Source organism: Notolepis coatsorum, assembly GCF_963971535.1.
Source record: "Notolepis coatsorum genome assembly, chromosome: 14".
Lineage (NCBI taxonomy): Eukaryota > Metazoa > Chordata > Actinopteri > Aulopiformes > Paralepididae > Notolepis > Notolepis coatsorum.
Genome location: NC_140178.1, coordinates 85,243,111 through 85,252,973, shown reverse-complemented (window position 1 = coordinate 85,252,973; position 9,863 = coordinate 85,243,111).

Sequence of the window (9,863 nt, the reverse complement as noted above, 5' to 3'; positions counted from 1 at the left end):
AGCCCATGTTCCCTTACCCCATGTTCTCTTAATCCATGTTCTCTCAGCCCATGTTCCCTTACCCCATGTTCTCTTAATCCATGTTCTCTCAGCCCATGTTCCCCCAGCCCATGTTCCCTCAGCCCAGGTTCTCTCAGCCATAATTGAAAACCATTCCAGTCATGACCACTGATTTCACAGTGACATGATGCTCAATGAACCTGTATTCCTTGATGCTCAATGTCTTTTCAGTTCATACATTTAGCGAGAGCCCTTTCACAGAATGTTTAGAAATCCAATTTGTCCACCATGTTGGAAGAAGAGTTGTTACTGTATATGATAAATATAACAACTATAATACATGTGTTCTAATGTGGTATCATATTACTGGATCCTGTAAACAAGTCACAGTGGAAAGGTAATATCATGCTTTTCCAGTGTTTTACCTGCTCTACCACTGCACAGAAATGTACCATTTTATAACCAATGGTTACAGGCATCCATTTTGGAAGAGAAAGACAACTACACAAGAATTCTGTGAAAGGCCTCAATTGACCTATCTCAAACCCCTCCCAACAAAGTGTGTCCGAGGGAAACGACTGGATCACTTCCCTGTAATTGGAGGATCAAGAAAAGAGAGCAGGGTTTGAGATAGGTGAATTGTAGGTTCCCACATTGTACAGTTGTACAGTGTCCCCCACCCACCCCTCCTACCCACCCCCCCCCCCACCCACCCAACCACCTCCAATGTACAGTCCAATGTACAGTCCCATAATCCAATGTACAGTGTTGTTTGTACAGTTATACAGTGTCCCCCACCCACCCCTCCTACCCAACCCCCCCCCCCCCCCCCCCCCCCAACCACCTCCAATGTACAGTCCCACCCCCACCTACCCAATCCAATGTACAGTTTATACGCCTAATGTATATACTCTTTTCTTTCTGGACTCTTTTTGTATCACAAATACAGTACTGTAATTGCAAATCTGGTATGTCATAAATGTATAGATGTAGCAGTACTGTCTATCTGTATGTCATGTATGTCATATATGTTACGATGAATTGGAAATGGGGGACCCTGGTGTAAACAAGACGAAAGTCTTTCTCTGGTCTGCATCCCCTTAACAATTGTATGTATTGAGCTGTACTGCACTGTACCCATTCTGCAATCTGTTAATAAAGTTTTCATTCATTCATTCATTCATTCATTCATTCATTCATTCCCACCATGCATATTCCCCCAATTTCAGGCCTATGTTCCCTCAGCCCATTATATCCTTGTATCACTCTGTTAAGGACCATGAGACACTGGGCTGATAGAACACAGAGGTGATCCCATTTTATTGTGATCAAAAGACTTATCTTCTGGGCCCATATTTATCTAAGATCACCGCTCAGGTCATAATGCCTCTTATGAGCCAATCTGGTCTCAGATCATCACTCCTACTTGAATCAAATGTTTGATAAATACAGGCCCTGATTATTGATCAGCACTACTACTGTACTTTTAAGATGCTTGATGTGTAAGGGGCCACAAGGTTAACAGCTGAAGAGATGATACATTGATAGATGTAAAATTTTCCATTTGTCAGTTGTTATGTCTACTGTCTACAGTATGTAAATATTGTATATATTGGAATGTTAGGCTAAACTCTGCAAATCCGACTTACAATGTCTGCTAAAATAATTGATTTGTGGTCACATGGTAGCTCAGGGAATAGTGTTAAATGCCAGACTTTTCTCATTAAATGCCTGTTAATATTAATCCTGAAAATAAATATTAGATGCTTGTAGATGATATATTAGCAATCATGGTTTTCTAATGCACTTTCTGAATTAAGGTCATTGCTAAATTATTGTATTACAAGAGATTGATGGTGGATTAAACTAGAATGCCATTCCAGATTCATTCATGTAAATGCTAGCCCACATCTGTGACCAATTCTTCCTCTCAGGAAAGAGAGGCTTTGCACCATGAATAAATTATTTAGGACAATTGATGCTACGCTTACCCCAAGCTTAACTCTCCTGTCCCAGTGCCTTAAGTGATAACTGCAGTTCTGTGTTTATCTGCACAGGAGGAGGTCAAATGGCCTACTAAAGTAGATGAAGACCCCAGGGTTGCCACTTCGGGTCTTCCACTGGGGATGCTTACAGTAACCCAAATCGAATCCAAATTGAGTGTGAATCCAGCTCTGCTAATGGCTTGACGTAAAGAGTTGTTCAAATGACACGATAGCGCCTGGAATAAAGTATTTTGAAAACTGAACTATATGGCTTCTCTCTCCACCTCTGTCATTATATACAAAATGTAATATATATTATAACTGTGTATAGATAGATAGATAGATAGATAGATAGATAGATAGATAGATAGATAGATAGATAGATAGATAGATAGATAGATAGATAGATAGATAGATAGATAGATAGATAGATAGATAGATAGATAGATAGATAGATAGATAGATAGATAGATAGATAGATAGATAGATAGATAGATAGATAGATAGATAGATAGATAGATAGATAGATAGATAGATAGATAGATAGATAGATAGATAGATAGATAGATAGATAGATAGATAGATAGATAGATAGATAGATAGATAGATAGATAGATAGATAGATAGATAGATAGATAGATAGATAGATAGATAGATAGATAGATAGATAGATAGATAGATAGATAGATAGATAGATAGATAGATAGATAGATAGATAGATAGATAGATAGATAGATAGATAGATAGATAGATAGATAGATAGATAGATAGATAGATAGATAGATAGATAGATAGATAGATAGATAGATAGATAGATAGATAGATAGATAGATAGATAGATAGATAGATAGATAGATAGATAGATAGATAGATAGATAGATAGATAGATAGATAGATAGATAGATAGATAGATAGATAGATAGATAGATAGATAGATAGATAGATAGATAGATAGATAGATAGATAGATAGATAGATAGATAGATAGATAGATAGATAGATAGATAGATAGATAGATAGATAGATAGATAGATAGATAGATAGATAGATAGATAGATAGATAGATAGATAGATAGATAGATAGATAGATAGATAGATAGATAGATAGATAGATAGATAGATAGATAGATAGATAGATAGATAGATAGATAGATAGATAGATAGATAGATAGATAGATAGATAGATAGATAGATAGATAGATAGATAGATAGATAGATAGATAGATAGATAGATAGATAGATAGATAGATAGATAGATAGATAGATAGATAGATAGATAGATAGATAGATAGATAGATAGATAGATAGATAGATAGATAGATAGATAGATAGATAGATAGATAGATAGATAGATAGATAGATAGATAGATAGATAGATAGATAGATAGATAGATAGATAGATAGATAGATAGATAGATAGATAGATAGATAGATAGATAGATAGATAGATAGATAGATAGATAGATAGATAGATAGATAGATAGATAGATAGATAGATAGATAGATAGATAGATAGATAGATAGATAGATAGATAGATAGATAGATAGATAGATAGATAGATAGATAGATAGATAGATAGATAGATAGATAGATAGATAGATAGATAGATAGATAGATAGATAGATAGATAGATAGATAGATAGATAGATAGATAGATAGATAGATAGATAGATAGATAGATAGATAGATAGATAGATAGATAGATATAAATAGTACATTATACACATTTATACCGGGGTATTTTGTTTAGTGATGCTGGGGCAGAGGGGGACATACAGTAACTCCTGCCATAACGTGCCTGTTTCAAGGCCGGGGACCTGTATCTGTGACCAGATGGAAGCAGTGTGAAGAATGGGTGGAGGGGCTGCCTGGTGTCATGTGCTATGGTGCGTGCTGCTCTGCCTGTAATGGCTTTGCTGTTGAGGTCTGAGAGGTTGGGTGGTGGGGAGGCCAATCATTTTGGAGGCATTGTGTGTGTGTGTGTGTGTGTGTGTGTGTGTGTGTGTGTGTGTGTGTGTGTGTGTGTGTGTGTGTGTGTGTGTGTGTCAAGTCAAGTCAAGTCAAGTCAAGTCAAGTCAAGAGTTTTATTTGTCACGGCATACGGATATACAATGAAATGCGGGTGGTCTTGCCCGCAACAATGTGCAATTGGTACAACATATAACATATAATAGAATCCAATACAAAAAATTTGTGCAATAAAATTGTGCAATAACAGGTAGCAGGTAACAATAAATTTGTGCAATGACGGGTAACAGTTGACAGTTAACAGTAGTAGTAATAGTAGTGCAATACACTGTTACTGTTGCTAATACTAATTTAAAGTGGCCTTTCCTTTTGGCAATAAGTGAGGGTGCGTGCGGCCTGAGTGTGTGCCCGCTCATGCTAAAGTGTTACAGTGGTACTCAATGTTCATTGTTCAGGACTCTGATGGCCTGGGGGAAGAAGCTGAGCCTAAGCCGCTCTGTCCTAGTAGCTGGGGTTTGCAGGCGTCTGCCTGACCTCAGCAGCTGGAACAGGCTGTTATTGGGGTGGTGAGGGTCTTTCATTATCCTGCAGGCTCTGGATTTGCACCTCTTGTTGTATAGAACCTGCAGGGGAGGTAGTGCAATACCCGTGGTACGCTCGGCTGAGCGCACCACTCTCTGTAGGGCCTTCTTGTCTTGTGCCGTGCTGTTTCCATACCAGGCAGTGATGTTTCCAGTCAAGATGCTCTCTACAGCTCCGGAGTAGAAGGACTGGAGTATCTTCCCCGATACTCTGAACTTCCTTAACTGTCTCAGGTGGTAGAGGCGCTGTTTCGCTTTCTTTACTACTGTGTCTATGTGTGTTGACCATGTCAGATCCTCTGAGATGTGGACCCCCAGGTACTTAAAGCTGCTCACCCTGTCCACGGTAGCCCCGTTAATCATCAGTGGTGTGTGTGTGTCTCCTGCTGTCCTCTCCTATAATCCACGATCAGCTCCTTGGTTTTACCAATGTTCAGGAGCAGGCTGTTGTCCTGGCACCAGCGTTCCAGTACCTCAACCTCCTCCCTGTAGATCTTCTCGTCGTTGTCCGAGATCAGCCCCACCACCACCGTGTCGTCTGCGAACTTCACTATGGAGTTGGAGCTGAACTTGGCCACACAGTCGTGTGTGTAGAGTGAGTACAGCAGGGGGCTTAGAACACAGCCCTGGGGGGACCCGATGCTCAGGGTGATGGTGTTGGAGGTCTGACCCCCCACCCTGACCGCCTGTGTGTGTGTGTGTGTGTGTGTGTGTGTGTGTGTGTGTGTGTGTGTGTGTGTGTGTGTGTGTGTGTGTGTGTGTGTGTGTGTGTGTATGCGTGTGTATGTGTATGTGTATGCGTGTGTATGTGTATGTGTATGCGTGCGTGTGTGAGCATACCATATCATATCACAACTGGGCTACAACAGTAAACCTTTAGTTTTCATATTTGGAAGCCTGGGTCATGTTCATAAGTTGGTGATAGAGGCCTTCAGATGGCCGGTCTTCCGAAGTGAAGAGCCAAACAGTTAGCAAGATATTGCTCAGTGTCAGCTATTATTGGCAGCCGTGCAATTTGGAGAAGACGCTGCTATCTGTACCCATGAGCTGTATGCTACTTGTCTGGTTCATCACCCTATGTGTAACTTTGATTGCCATTGCCAATTTGGGCATGAATGTAACAGAATAACCCACATTGTCCAATTGCACTGATAATATTTGTGTCCTTTAGACATTGTATTTATGTGGACATGAATAAAGATTCTAAATGTGTGTCTGTGTGTGTGATGCCTATGAGTTTGTTCCTATTGGAGGCTGGTGAGGAATGGTGAAGAAACCGTAGAGGAGAATGTGTTGAATTCTATACGCTGGTAGAGCAACAACAACAGAAGGTCGGGGGACACACACACATTAAGAGGTAATTGGAGGAAGTGCAGTGCACAAAGGCATATTCTTACCTCATTAGTTTAAAATGTCATGATTTATTTTAGAAGCTTTTAAGTCATTAACATTGTTACTCATTGGCCATGAGGGTGAAAAATCAAACATACAAATGTATTACATTGCATAACTTTGATATGACTGAAGACATGTCATGGCAGTTGTGGTGGAACTGGATCAATACATCATGTGGACAGATCTTCAGACAGAGGGCTTGACCCTACAAAGGCGGATATTGATCAGACAAAGGAATGTAGGATCATAGAGATATATTCTTCCACACAACCATTTTGTTAAACTTGGACTTTTTTCTCTCCAAATGGTGTTGTTAACACCAGTAACACCAGTGATGTTCTTGTGAGCCACATACAATCGTCACTGGTGTTATCGTCATTAAGCTCTACTTAAAGTTTAGGTGCTAGTTATTTCTGTTAAAAAAGTTGTAGGTACGTAAGAAGGAATACTTTTCAGCAGATTTTATTTTCTGTAGAATGACCCTATAACGATACAGGGGTGACGATTAAATATTTTAACAATAATACAAATAAGAAGAAGAAAATATTTTGTGGTATGCAGAAAATACAGTATAACTGTTTACTTTTTATAAAATTGTTGTCCAATTCCGATTAGAGCTGCACTGGCTCCCCATTGCCGCACGAATGCACTTCAAGGTCCTTGACCTGGCAGACTGTGCAGTGAGGGGAACGGCTCCCTCCTACCTCCAGTCAATGGTCTCTAACTACACCCTCAAGACCCCTACGCTCTGAGACACACTCTTATTCAGGCTCCTAGGGGCGTCATAGTGAAGCAGGCTATTCTCTGTTCTCGCCCCACAATTTACATTTACATTTACAGTCATTCAGCTGACGCTTTTATCCAAAGTGACAAGTTCAGTACGACAAGTCAGCAGGAAGGGTACAACTCTTTCAGCTGAGTAACAATGTTCATCAAAGTGTTGAAACTTGACTGCTAGAGTGTTGAGTGCATAGTAGTAGAGACATGTTAGAGGAAAAGTGCATGATAGTATAAGACAGTAAGAAGATACAAAATAAAATAAAAAAATTCTCATTTCAGATATTGATTGAAGAAGTGTGTTTTTAGTCGAATGATTGGTCATGTTTCTTCAGGTCCTAACTGTGGTGGGAAGTTCGTTCCACCATTGTGGAGCAAAGACCGAGAACAGGCGGCTTCTCTTTGATGGCCCTCCCGGAGCTCGGATAGGAGTAGGTCTGAGGTGGCCAGAGGATGTAGAGCGGAGGGGTCTTGAGGGTGTGTGTAGTTAGAGACCATTGACCGGTCCGGAGGTAGGAGGGAGCCGTTCCCGGTCGCCTGAATACTTTTACCAACGGATTTCCAGTTCCGCGTTCTGCGCTCTGATTGGCCACTGACGTTTCTGGTCGCGCCAATCGTGTGACGCCTGTTTCTTTTACCGGTTAAGCTTAGGCACTCTTTCGAAGTTGGTTAAGGTTAGAGTTTGTCTTAGAGCAGGGCGATAGAACACCAGCCCTGATTTCATACTCTAACCTTAACCAACTTCGAAAGAGTCGCCTGATAAACTAGGCGTTAGGTAGTTTGCTGCTGTTCAAGGCGGAAATGGGTGTGTCACCGGATTGGGCGCACATGTCACATGACCAGAAACGTCAGTGGCCAAACAGATCGCACCAGAAACGTCAGTGGCCAATCAGTCGCAGAACGCGAACGCGGAACTGGAAATCCATTGGTAAAAGAATAGACGCTTCCCGGTAGACTAAAAACACACTTCTTCAATCAATAATAAATAAAAAACTGTCTTTTACTATTATGTACTTTGCTAATATGTCTATACTACTATGCACTCAGAGTGTAGTACTCAAGTTCTACACTGTTTGACGAACAATACCACTTACCCAAGCTGCTAGAGTTGTACCCTTCCTGCTGACTTGTTGTACACAATTTGCAAGTCGCTTTGGATAAATGTCAGCTAAATGACTAAATGTAAAAGTGACATGAAGGCCGAAAGAGGTTCAGGCTCTCAGTTGAACTTTCATTTAGAACTCCTGTCTCTTTAGTGACTGGAATACTACTACTGGAATTACAGAGCTCCATCTGCCTCCTCCAAGGTATATTCTTTTTTTTTTATCTACTTTTTCTCCCCATTTAACATTTTTCTTCCATCCCATTTCGTATTATCCAATTCTACCCTCCCCTGTCTCGAACGTTGTTAGACCAGGCCTCCCACTGGTCGGCTGCAATGTGGACCAAGCCTTGCATCACGTGTCCCCTCCGGTACACAAGGAGGCAGCTGTCGCATATTTTCACCTGTACAGCGCAATCTCTCAGCTCGTGGGAGGCTCACGCTGCCCCCGTTGCTTCCTGATTCTGCTGTACAGGCGTCACCCAACCGACCTGTAGGAGTCGCTGTCCACAACATCCGATCCCCACCCACCAGCTTTCCCACCCCCTAACACTGCCAATTGTATTAGTATGAAAGACCAGCCAAGCCGGAAGGCAACGCCGAGAGCTGGGCTCGAACCCAGCATTTCCTGCGTTAGTGGCGAGCACCTTGCCCACTGCGCCACTTAGACGCCCCTCCAAGGTATATTCTATATGTAACATGAGAAACAGGGCATGATGAAGCCTGTTTTTCCCTTGTTTCCTTCAAGATCTAATATGATTGAATATTATGATGAATATGGCTAAAAAGGGAAACACAGTAAAGCAGCTGTGTTTACTTCCAGCCATGTGTTGGGCGAGGTGCAGCATCCACAATACATCCATCCACACACTGCATTACAGCAAGCAATACTCCAGTAGGCAACGTTTCAACCCTTTATCAAGGCAAACCAGGGAAATGTCTGAAGTGTTATTAAAGCCCCAATCAGTTATCCAAACATGTATAAATGGGTAGCCCCCGCCTCCAGGAATGAGACATGCAGACGTGTTTTCTCACTTGACTGAGCTCTTGATACAAGAACTAACAAGGTAAATATGAGAACGTAATTGTATTTTCTACATTGTGTGGCTGTAAAAGGTTTGTTTAAAGGAGGCACATGATGGGAAATTGATTTTGTCTAGTCTACGTATGGATTTGGTCTGGAAGGTTATTTAGACGCTGGGGGAAAGACTTCATATACTCCTTGCTGTTTGGCCACAGGGTTTGGTGATGTCTTGGTGATGTCACTAGGGGGACGTAAGTAATGGATTCGCTTTGATTGATTACCTGGGATTTCTGGAGCCGGAACGCCGCCTACCTAATGAACTGACCAGTCTATAAAAGTGTGATCAATACAAGGGAAGACAGAGGTGCTACACTACATTAAGTTGATTCTGAGATGAGAGAGAGAGAGAGAGAGAGAGAGAGAGAGAGAGAGAGAGAGAGAGAGAGAGAGAGAGAGAGAGAGAGAGAGAGAGGAGAGAGAGAGAGAGAGGGGGAGTATATATAGACATATATAGACAGTATATATATAGAGAGAGGTGCATTTTTGTAGACAACTCATACTGGACTATATTGTTTTTTTGCCTGGTCAGTTAAAGGTGAATATGTCTGTGGAGTAAGTCTGTCTCTCTCCGCAGACTTAGCTGCAACAAGGCCCCAGAACCACAGAATTGGGGGAACTTGAGGAATGTCACCCTTGTCTAAAAAGATGGATGTTATAGCCAATAAGTGATCTTTCAGCATTTACCCTAGGTCACTTGAAAAGGTATTTGCCCACTACTAAGAAGTTCTTTCTGCAGTGACCTTCGAACCGGCACAGCTGTAACTACAGTAAGGCCAGTCGCTGTGTCCATAGGAAGAAACAACTGGGGGTGTTGTCTGAGAATTGGCTGTGTTGTGAACTCAATAATCTTTCTGCAGAAATGATTAAGATGCCTGTATTCAATACAGTATTGTTCAAACTGCATCGACGGAGTCTGGACAGGTTTTTCCTCCTATATTTTCTTCAAATATACAAGAGAGAGAGAGAGAGAG